The 11,848-nt window shown below is 32.4% G+C and overlaps 1 pseudogene; it reads left to right on the top strand.

Annotated features, from left to right (window-relative positions):
* Window positions 1–2,009: 2,009 nt before the first annotated feature.
* Window positions 2,010–7,698, top strand: LOC149528316 (glutathione S-transferase F9-like; annotated as a pseudogene).
* Window positions 7,699–11,848: the final 4,150 nt, after the last annotated feature.

Genomic DNA, 11,848 nt, shown 5'->3' with positions numbered 1-11,848 from the left:
CCACAAGCATGAATATAAGCCTACAGAACTAAGTTCCATAATCTCTAACCTCACTAACCAAAACTATCTCTGCAACTCTGGCTACCATAACCTGAATACATATATGCTAACATCAATGACAAACCAAGTCGTGAATGCAATAGATAAGTAGTCAATCATCTTCCCAAATATGTTGACAAAATCCCCCATAGGAATACCTTCAATGTTCATGCTAAAAATTCTAGATTAAGCTTTAATTTGGCAAGGCACACTCTATCCTTGATTCAACTTCATATCTATATAAATCATCTCTAATTTGATGGAATGTCTCAACAACACAATTTCCATTCTAATAAGTAGATAGTATGGTTTTATCTAAAATTGTTTGGTCACTGTGATTTGAATTACCTAACCAATTTAGTGATCAATAGTCTATGGTCCCTTTGAAACTATCTAAGCATGTCAGGGTAAGAAGTAGAAGGATGTGAAGGATCTAATAGAGATTTTTCTCAGCACATGGTAACATTTTTTTTGGTAAGGAAACGGTTAAATAGGCACCTTCTTTGTACTAGAAACCAATATAGATGTTTTCAATTTTATAATCTAATCTTTGAGAAATTATAACTATGCTAATATTTACTATAGAAATGGGCAGATACAACCACAATCACAATAACTCAAAGATTAGGTGGGAACTTACTTTCAATTTCACACATTTCATCTAATTAGTCTAATCCCAATCTTAGTAAAAAAAAAAGATGTAGGTTCAAGGCTCTTGTATGTTAGAAAATACTCTTAGTAGAATATTTTAGTATATTCAAGAAAGAGACATCTGGATTCCTTTGGATGGTAGATTCTCCCATGAGAAGTAGTGCAATGTTCACCTAGGACAAAACTTATGTTCAAAATAAAACTTGGGCAAGGCATATAAAATATGTATAAATGTAATCAATGTAAAATATTAACAAAAAAATGATAAAATACTAGCTTAGAAACTAAATAGGGTATAACTTCGAGCTCACTTTGTACATAGGGGTATGCCCCTATCTCATTATTTTATAATCCTTTATGAGCCAACTTTGGTCCTTGGGCAAGACTGGATGTTTTCTTCTCTATTCTTTCCTTTTAATTAATAAAATATATACAAGGCCTAGGCCTACTAATGACCAAAAGAAAAAATAGTAAATATTCCTATATCTAATGAATTTATTTGAAAGTTATTAAAACCACCTTTTGCATCGTGACAATATTTTAAGTAATTTCTAGTTGTAAAATGGGACAACAATCTTTTTTGCTACTGCTAATATTAAAAACATGTATATCTTTAAAAACTATATAAAATATCATTATATCTAATGAGTTTATTTGAAAGTTTTCAAAACCACATTTTGCACTGTAATAATATTTCTTTTGAAAGTTATTGAAACCATATTTTGCAGTGTGATAATACTTCAAAAAAAATCCTTGTAATTATAAAATGATAATGTAAAATTAATATCTTGTACCTCCAATATATAGGAAAAGAAAGAGGCCAAAACAAAAAATATTTTTACCAACATTATGAATGCCAAAACCATCATCTCACATATAAAATCCCTACACCCACCTTGGAAATGAGCTTTTGAGAATAGTAAATTCAAGTGGTTGCATCACATGGAATGGTTACTTGACAAAACCCTAGAACACTATGTATAAGATTTTGTAGGTTGTCGTTGCTGAAAAAATAAAGTTAAGGACTTAGTGAAGTCACTATTGGAATCAATGAGACACTATTTGAAACTTAGTGGAGCTATCAAAGTAAAGGACACATTATCAAAATATGCAATTTTTATATTTGGTTGCCACCGACATTGGAGGAAGTTGTGTTGCCCAGTGATATTACAAATGTGGTGATTGACCAAATCTTCATAATTGATTCACCCACAGTTCGAAGAGCTATTCAACACATCATTGGTGAAGAGCTCTTATGCCTTACAGTGCCTTTGTTTTTCTACCCATCACAACTCATTTCTCTTTTCCTCTCCAATGCTATGGATCTCATGCAGTCTTTGGAGATGCTTCATGCTTTGGCCCGAAAGGTAATTCATCCACATTTCCTTACTGGTAATAAATTGATATTGGCCATGCAAAATTATGATTTATGGAATGGAATGACATTAGTTGGTAGCCTGTTCTCACATACTCAACTTCTACAAAAACACAAGTTTTTTGTTGTTTTTAATGCTCTCAAGAAGTTGATAGACAACCACAACTTCATCTATTTGAAAAATGCATTGCAATCTACTTCACAATCAATGGGATTCCAAATGGTGGAGAGAATCAGGAAGGTCGGACATGCCATGATTGACCTTCAAAGGGTTTCCAATTTATCAAACTCCATGGGTTTGAATGCAGCCATAGTTAACTTGCAGCCGCATGACCAAAATATTTGGGATTTAGTCTTTGAGGCTAATTCTAATTTGGGTTGGTCCCATGACACTTCAGACACATGTTTTGGCTGGGGGCGCCATTTTGGTGGGCAAGGGTCTTTTGAAGGTGGAAATCTAATTGTTTGGGAAGGAATTCATGATAGTGACAGTAAATTTCTTCGAGGCTTTGATGAATTTTTAGGATAAATCTGTGAATATATGTTTTTGATCCTTTTTGTTGAAGATATTACTTGGATATTGATAATCCTATTGTATGTAATGAATGCTAAAATTTTGTATGGATTCATATCCTGATCCTGATCTATTGGTGAGAGATAATAATATCATCCTCTATAACTATTTCTCCAAATACTTATTTTATGTATATTATAGGGATGAGACTGGGTTTTCTTACTGATTCTTTCCCAGTTGACCTCTTTGAATCAGTTTAATAAAATATTATAATGGATTGCTACTTTTGCTTTAAAAAAAAAAAAACACACTAAGGAAATGACTTATGAACAATTTGTGAAGAAGAAGAAGTTTGATGAAATCCTAATTAGGTCACGGAGATGGGAAAGGGATCAGGTTGAGGATTATAAAGAGTTCAACAAAATGGATGCAAAATGAGAGAGAATGAAGAGAGAAAACAAAAAAAGGGGCATAAGTAAATAATTAGAGAAAGCTATTAGAAGGAAGGAATGAACAATGTGAATAAGGTGAAAGAGAAAAAAGTACCTATCAAGCATTGAAGGAAGCCTAGTACAAGTCAAATCTCTTTTTTTTTTAATACCTAACAGTTTGTCAACAAGATTTTTAAATCCTTTAACAAGTTGGTCTTTAACAGGACTTAGGAGTTCTAGCTTTGAACTTATTGCAAATCCTTTAACATGGATTTTTGATACTCCCAACATGATATTAGACACTTTTAACAAGGTGTAGTCATTTAGAAGATGACATTAATGTAAGCTCTTAACATGACACCTTAGTACTACAATGATAATTGTGGATGCCATCCCCACCATAGTTTTCCCTCTAACCAAGGGTTTCTATGAGACCAAAATATTGTGTTATGAGTTTATGTGTGTGATTTTTATTTCAAATTCATTACTTTACATTTTAGATAAGAACAATAATATTGCAAACTATTGATAATGTTATTGATTATAGTAGGAGATATCAATAAAATATCTAAAGACTATTGGTTTATGTTTTAGAAAAGTGATTAAGGTTAGAGTTTATGAGGTATTGATTCACCCCCCTACTCCTCTCATTACCCTGCCAAAATCTTTCCAATAATTGGTATCAGAGCTCTTGGGATAATGGAAGGTTACCTATATCATAAATTGCTAGAGGAAGCCCTAGGGGATTCTCATGAACAAATATATTACCTAAGAAATAAGTTAAGAACCTCATTGCAAAAAGAAAGGAACTAATTGAAAAGTTACAGATGAGTCTCGATGACCTAGATAGATTATCAGAAGGAAGTACAAACTTAGAAGAAGTTGATACTGATATTCTCGAGTCCTAATTTTCCAACCTTGGAGAAGGTGATTTACTAACTAAATTGGGCATCTAAAGTGGAGACAATAGTCAATGCAAAATTTGGTTAGAAAAAGTAGAGAGGTTTGTGTAAATCTTGATGCTAAGATTTATGGGATGGAGAATTTTCAGATGAAGAAAGGTGGAGGTTGTTTTGTGCTTATGCGTTGCTTGGGTGTGATAGAAAAAAATCACCACAACACATGGAGAAACTAGCTCATGAAACTTTGAAGGAATGTGAGAAATTGTCTCTTGCAATAAAAACCATGTCAACTTCTATTTTCAACTTATATTTCATCATAAAGATAGATAACAAGTTACCATCCAAAATATTGATGATAAAAAATCTTATGTAATATGTGTGTGTGTGATTTTTAAATATAGAAGTTCAACTATTAAAGAGTTGACTTTGTGGCCAAAACCTTCTTCCATACAACTCTAGAAGAAATATCTTCCCACCATGCATTCACATGTTTTCTCTCTCTAATCAGTAGCATTCACTATGTACTTGATAAATAAAAGATGTGAGAGGTCAACAAAGGCAACAAGGCTGCAAAAGTTCCCTCACTTCATACACATTCAACACTTCTCCCAACTCTTGGGCTCTACTCAATGAATTCCTTGTTCTGAGGCACATTAATCCTTTGGGCTAAAATTAGCTGATAAGATGCATGATGATGGTGATATTGTGAACAATTGTTATGTACATTCTTATAAATAATTACATAAAATGCTTTTATGGGCATATAATTTAGATCTATCCACTTCTTCCTCTTCATGTGCTACATCATTGATTGATTTTTCTAACAAAGAGACCTCACAAAATAAATCTTACATGACCTATTGTATTTAAAGGGGGAATACAAGACACTATTATTTGTAAAATGTTAATAGGTGATACAAATCAATTCAACATATGTAGTAAATGCTTCTTGGTCGATACTTGGAGTGAGAATTTTAATTACATTAAATGATAGCTGTGAAAATGAATCTCTTAAAGTGGGGTCCTAATGAAACATTAATGTTAGCATAAAATACTCCACACATAGGATATAATTTTATCCTATGTGTAATATTATCCTAGTTATTTACTTAGGATAAATGATTTTTATATTTCTTTACCATCTAGAGAAATAATAAAAGCATGTTTCACCTTTAATTTGAGTTTATAAGTGCCACTACTTCATCATGAGCCAATTTATTCAACAATCCATATAAATTACATTCAAAATTGATGTAAGTTTACATATTTAAATTTTGGTGAATGGATTTATTTATTCTTGGTGTGTGATTTGTTGAATGATGATGTTTACAAATACTTTTGAGGAGTTTTTTAAGGTGGATTTAATTTTGCTATGATATTGATTTAACAACAAATATGCATAGATGTTATGTGATGTTTGTGTAAATCAATAATTGCTAGAAACTTAATATTCAAATGTTGAACTCAAATCTCAAATACAATATCAAAATAAGTCAGACAAATTCTTTGAAAGGAACTATTATTATTATGAAATTTTTCATACCTTAAATAGATATATAAGGATCAAATAAAAAAGAACCAATCTACACCAATTTTTAGTTGCATGAAATTTTGAAAAAAGTTTTCACAAATTATAGAATAAATTAAATAATTTACACAAATTATAAATTAAAACTTATAAAAATAAATAAATATTTAAACAAATTTCTCAACGTAAATTAAATGAAAATAGATTAAATTCAATTTATATGCTAACTTTCATAGAAAAGAAAAACAATAAACATAAACCTATCATTATATAAAATGTATTTAAGACTCTTGAGGATGTTAGTTGGCATTCGACTTCAGTTATTAATTAGACTCTCCTCTTTTGCACATCTCTCAAATCTGTTAGTTTTACTTACATTCCTTCTAAGTGGAATGGAACTAGTGATTGCTATGCTAAAAGGGCATCTGATGACAGACAAGATTGAAATATTGTAAAGAGGAGGTAATTATTCCCGAATTTGTTAATGATTATTGATTGAAATAGAACTCCTTACTGAATTCTCTTCATTGTATTTATTTTTTATCTTAATAAGTTTTTACCCATTTTTAAAAGATACAATATATATTTATAAAATAAATCAAAACAACTATGATGTGATTAAAGACATGCTGAATATTTCCATTCAAGTCAAGTGGCTCATTAAGAGCACATGAAGCCAGCTTTTTATTTCAGAATTCCCTGGCATCGTGAATGGTGTGCAGATTAAATAGAGTTGAGTGTTTTCTCCTTGGTTTCTTTCTACATTACATTACATATCAACGTGCCAAATTGATGAATTTAATACTAACCTCCTTATTATTGAGAAATTTAATAATAATATATAGGTGATTTGACATTGAGGAACCCATTTCGATAATCCAGGCTTATTCAATAAAGATGCAAAAATTGACCTTAATTAATTAACCTCTGAGATTTGGGTATAGAGAATATTTTGAAAACATAAATGACAGGAGAGATATTTGAACTATTGGTGAAGATTTTGGATTATTTTTTGGTTTTTGTCACGTTACATATGGTCTTTTAAATCAAATGAATGCTTTAATTTCTGCACTGCTTTTCTGATTCAGTTGAACTTCTATATATAATGTCTTGCATTTGCATTTGAACTTCTATATAAAGACCTGTGATACTGAAGGTAGAATATAGTGTTTTGGGTTTGTTTCTTAATTAAAGATTTAAAAAGATGTGGGTGAAGTTATATGGACATCAAGCACCGGAAGAGTGATTGTATGCTTCTTAGAGAAAAACATTGATTTTGAGATTGTATTGCTGAATATGTTCGCAGGGGAGTACAAAAAACCAGAGTACTTGGCCTTGCAAGTAAGAAATCATTCCTATCTTATCATTGTAATGGGTTTCAAGTAATTTTAGAGAGAAAAGACTCATCCTTTTTTATTTAATGTCCATATGCAGCCATTTGGAAAAGTTCCTGTGGTCCAGGATGGAGATCTCACTCTGTTTGGTAATCATATTCATTATATATGTTAAGCATTGTGTGGGTTCTGTAGTGATACTATACATCTAATGTTTTGTATTAGAAAGTTATATGGGTGATGAAGAAAATCACTTTCCAAGTGAATACATTTATTATATATATATATATATATATATATATATATATATGCTTTGAATACATTTATTGAATACTCTATGTGCTTTGAATATATATGTAGATATGATTTGGGTAGTGTAGATCTGATTCTCTGCCCTTTCTTGTATATATTTAGATCTGATTTAGGTAATAAAGATCCTGAGTTACTATTGGGTATGTGCAGAGTCAAGGGCTATCATGAAATACTATGCAGAGAAATATGTAGGGCATGGTACTTGTCTACTTGGAAAATCTTTGCAGGAGAAAGCAATGATTGAACAATGGCTTGAAGTTGAAGGACATAACTTTGATTCTCATGCTCATGCTTTAGTTCAGCAGTTAGTCTTAGCCCCAAGGCTTAATAAGCCTCAAGACAAGATGGTTATTGAGAGAAGTGCCCAAAAGTTGGCTGAAGTATTAGATGTTTATGAAAAGAGGCTGTCAGAGAGCAAGTACTTGGCAGGGGACTTTTACAGCCTTGCTGACTTGTCACATCTTCCATGTACTGAGCATATAGTGAATGCTACAGGTAAGGCATATCTGATTAGAGACAGGAAACATGTGAATGCATGGTGGGAAGATATTTCTTCCAGAATGGAAGAAGGTTTTGGACATGAAGCCTAGAATTGAAGATCTGAACTTTTAGAATTTGCAAATGTTATATTCCAAATTTCACATTTTTGAAACTGGTTATTTCAAATTGTTTTAATTTTTTTAATAATTTACTTATAATCAAGATTTCAAGTCTATAAAATCAAATATGATGTTAAATTGATATGTTTTTGTTGAAATGTATAAAATGATCACAAAAGTAAATTATTTAATATATAGTTAAACATCATTGATTCATTCATATGAATTGCATTTTTTTAGATATGAGGAATACATTTCATTTAATCATAATAATGCTAATAACTTTAAAATCAAACTAATACTACTTTGATATTATATATGTAGACACCCAAAAATTGGCAAAGACCTAAATTACGCAGTTTTGATCAATCGGTACAAATTAAAGAGAAAATCAGAAGAGACACAACAAACTTTCGAATCAAAAGATTACATTAGGTCATTAATCATCTATCAAATTAATAAGACCTAAATCAAGTTCAAAAGAAGAAAAAAACAATAAAAAAATCGTAAAATAAAATTCAAAAAAAAGAGAGGGAAAAGACAAACTTTTGAGAATAAATGAAACTTTTATTAAATCAATATATCCATTTATTCTCACAAAATGAAAATCCTCCTTTTATATAAAGAATTAAAAGAAATCCAAATTTAGCCATAAATCATGACTTTTTGGGCTCCTCCTTACGAGACATTTTTGTTGAAAATAAAAATTATATTTAACCACAAATCATGACTTTTGGGCTCCTTCTCTTCTCTCTCATGAGACATTTTTGTTAAAAATAAAAGTCATATTTAGCCACAAATCATGACTTTTGGGCTCTTTCTCTTATCTCTCATGAGACATTTTTGTTGAAAATAAAAATCATATATAGCCACAAATCATGACTTTTGGGCTCCTTCTCTTGTCTCTCATGAGACATTTTTGTTGAAAATAAAAATCATATACTTTGTTGAAAATAAAACTCATATTTAGCCACAAATCATGACTTTTGGGCTTCTTCTCTTATCTCTCACGAGACATTTTTGTTGATATAAAGCCTTATTTAGCCACAAATCATGACTTTTGAGATGCTTCTCTTGTCTCTCATGAGACATTTTTGTTGACATGAAAATCACATGGAGCCTCCAATCAAGACTTTCGAACTCCTTTTTAATTTCACTTCTACTCACCAAGTGAAAAGGTAAAACCCAAATTCTTACCCCAACCCCTTCTAAAATCTTATAAATAGAAGGAGAATTCAATAGCAAAAGGGACCCAAGTCTTAGGCATTTGCACTATAGGCACATTTTGATTTATCATGTAACATTCTTATTGTAGCATTTTCACAGCATTTTAGCATTATTTTGTGTTATTTAGCATCATTTATCACTTGTTAGCTTGCATTTATCTATCATAGATCTATATTTTAAGCATTCTCCCATTCTAGAATTGTCACTAAGATGTTAGTTTGAGAGTTATTTTAGCAGTTGTAGTTAGGAAAACATGAGACGCTTGTAGAGATTACATTCTGATGATGATATCTTGGGTTTAGCTTAGTTTGTTGTCAGTTCATTTGCATTCTCACTAAGGTTTCATGACTACGCATTTACATCGTGTACAAATTGGCACCCACCACGGGGCTCGACTAATAGCCTCTCTATTTTCAAGTTTTCTTGTTCTAATCTTTCATTTCTAGTATAGATCTATGTTTCTTGCTATTTTCTTGTGTAGATATGATCAAATACATGCTCTACAACGTTCAGGAGGCCTCATACCAACAAAAAAAGCATCCCAGAATCTTCCCCAAGCATACAAGGATTGCAGATAGCGCACAACAGAAATGAAGACCCTCACATATGTGCCTAGCCCTTGCTAACTTCGAATCAGGTAGGTGAACCACGACTTTTGTCAATTAAAAGTGTGGTATTTCTCAAATTTTCAAACATAGTTTAATAAGAATGTTCAATCTTGCTGATCTATTAAAGAAGTAGGCCTATGCTCTCAACTCTTTGGAGTTGATCAGAATGCCCAACCTTCTGTTAAAATTGGTTATAGTTGAATGAGGAAAATAACCCATACATAGTCTAATTAGGAGCTCCCCATCTTCAATAGTATAAGGGCTGATAATTAATCCTTTGTGTCTTTTGTGTTTGGGGAACCAAAACAATAGGGATATACTCTCACTCTTCTCAAGTGATTAGATTTACAGACCTGTTTGTGACTTCCATTTCTTATTTTTCACTAGGTAGGATTATCTAGCCATAGAAGGGCCACCTCCCGAGTTGCCTTAGCAGGGTTAGTGAGAGGGATTGCCCCCCAATCTTGTATTCCTAATTGAATGCAAGCCACTTGTGTTCGAAACATAGCCTTCCTCTAGTAGTCCCACAAAGAATTGCACTAAACCTCCTTGGCATTGGTGGGAAGCTCTCTGTCACAGGAGAGGTAAATCCGAACATAGTTGGAACACTAAGATCCACTAGTCACCAGCCTTTAGATAACCTTATCAGGAAGCCATTTTCTTCCATTTTCTAGGTATGTGTGGTTTTTACATCTTGCATTGGTTCTACTGCTATTGTGCTTGGAAGTGCTTTAAAACTTAATAACAAACACTAGTGCAAATCATAATCATTCTGGAAAGAAGAACTTCAAACCGGTATCCAGAAACCAAGTTCAAAACCAAGACATTGCTAAACTTACACTGCATAAAACAATGCTTTTGAACATTCTTATAACGCTTTTGATCTCTATCATGATGCATATACCTGTAGGAAAACACATTTGAGCCTTGAAACAATGCATCTGACCATTCTTGCGACACATCTAAGCAATAAAATCGTGCATTTGATCACTGAAATAATGCATCTGACCATTCCTGTGATGCATCTGAGAAAAAACATAAAACAAAGCCCATCTACATGCATAATAATTGTGAACAAATGATAAATTTGGATACCCTTTTCCTTGTCGGTATTTTATAGAATCTGGGAATTTTTGTATCTGACCAAAGACATCTTTTGAAACAAGAAAAGCTACATCATCATCAACCCAACAGTTACCATTACCTCACTTTGCACATCAAGCCAAAGATGTTCGAAGACACACAATCGTCCCTTTACCTGACTTCACGAAAGTGAACCTTATCCTATCAACATTTGGCAAACACCTTGTCTAATCTAGCTTGTTGCTACAAACAAATCACGGTCAACGAAAACTTTCACTTTTTGAAAAATGCTTAAAAACTAAAAGAATCCAATTCACCTTTCATGCCACTATGTAAAACAGGTGTACCAACAAAATTGAAACGATCGCCCATATGAGTGAGTGCTAGGATAGCAAGTAGAAACATCAAACACACAGAACCTCTAGACCTCCTCAAATCTACTAAGCAACAGATTGCTCTCCGAATACAGTTACTCATAAGTCACCCTTGTTTGATTGAAATTTGGAATCCTTAGTCACAATGGGTTCATCTGATGCATGGAATGACAGAAGTATCAAAACTAAAATCGAAGATTTTCAGCAAAATCTTGAACTTGTTGATATCATGGACAAGATACTGGAGAAATACAAAGAGCGCTACATACTCACATTAGCACAACAAGGTGCAACATTTCCATCTGAATTTGATATGACCAATCTGAAATGAGATGAAGAAGAGTCACCTTTAGACGTTGTCACAAAAAAATTGCAAGACTTACAACTAGAAATGGAAAAGATGAAAAGAGGGAAAATACAACTCGCAGAGTTCAGCCTCAAAGAGGTGTGTCCCCTACCATTCGATAAAAACATTACCTTCACACCTTTTCCTCCAAATGCATAGGTACCAAAGTATGATAAATATTTTGGCACATCGGATCCACAAGATCATTTGAGGCAATTCTATATGCTAAGCATGGAGTTTTTTCATGATACAACATACCTAATGTGTCTATTTCCTAGGAGCCTCAGGGGAGCAAGCCATGGAGTAGTTCTCCAAATTACCCTCCAATATTAAAACTTTCGATCAATTGGCCTCCATTTTTATCACCCAATATTCTTATAACATTGAAAGAGAGGTTACAATAATTGATATATGCAACACAAAAAAACTCCCAGGTGAATCATTCAAGACCTTCCTACAACGGTGGAGGCACATGTTTGCTAAATATCATAGAGACATACCGAATAAGGAGAAGACAGATATCTT

Source organism: Cupressus sempervirens, chromosome 11, assembly GCF_028749045.1.
Source record: "Cupressus sempervirens isolate cs-2001-9-10 chromosome 11, ASM2874904v1, whole genome shotgun sequence".
Lineage (NCBI taxonomy): Eukaryota > Viridiplantae > Streptophyta > Pinopsida > Cupressales > Cupressaceae > Cupressus > Cupressus sempervirens.
Note: the sequence above shows the minus strand (reverse complement) of the source record. Positions and strands in the feature narration are given on the sequence as shown.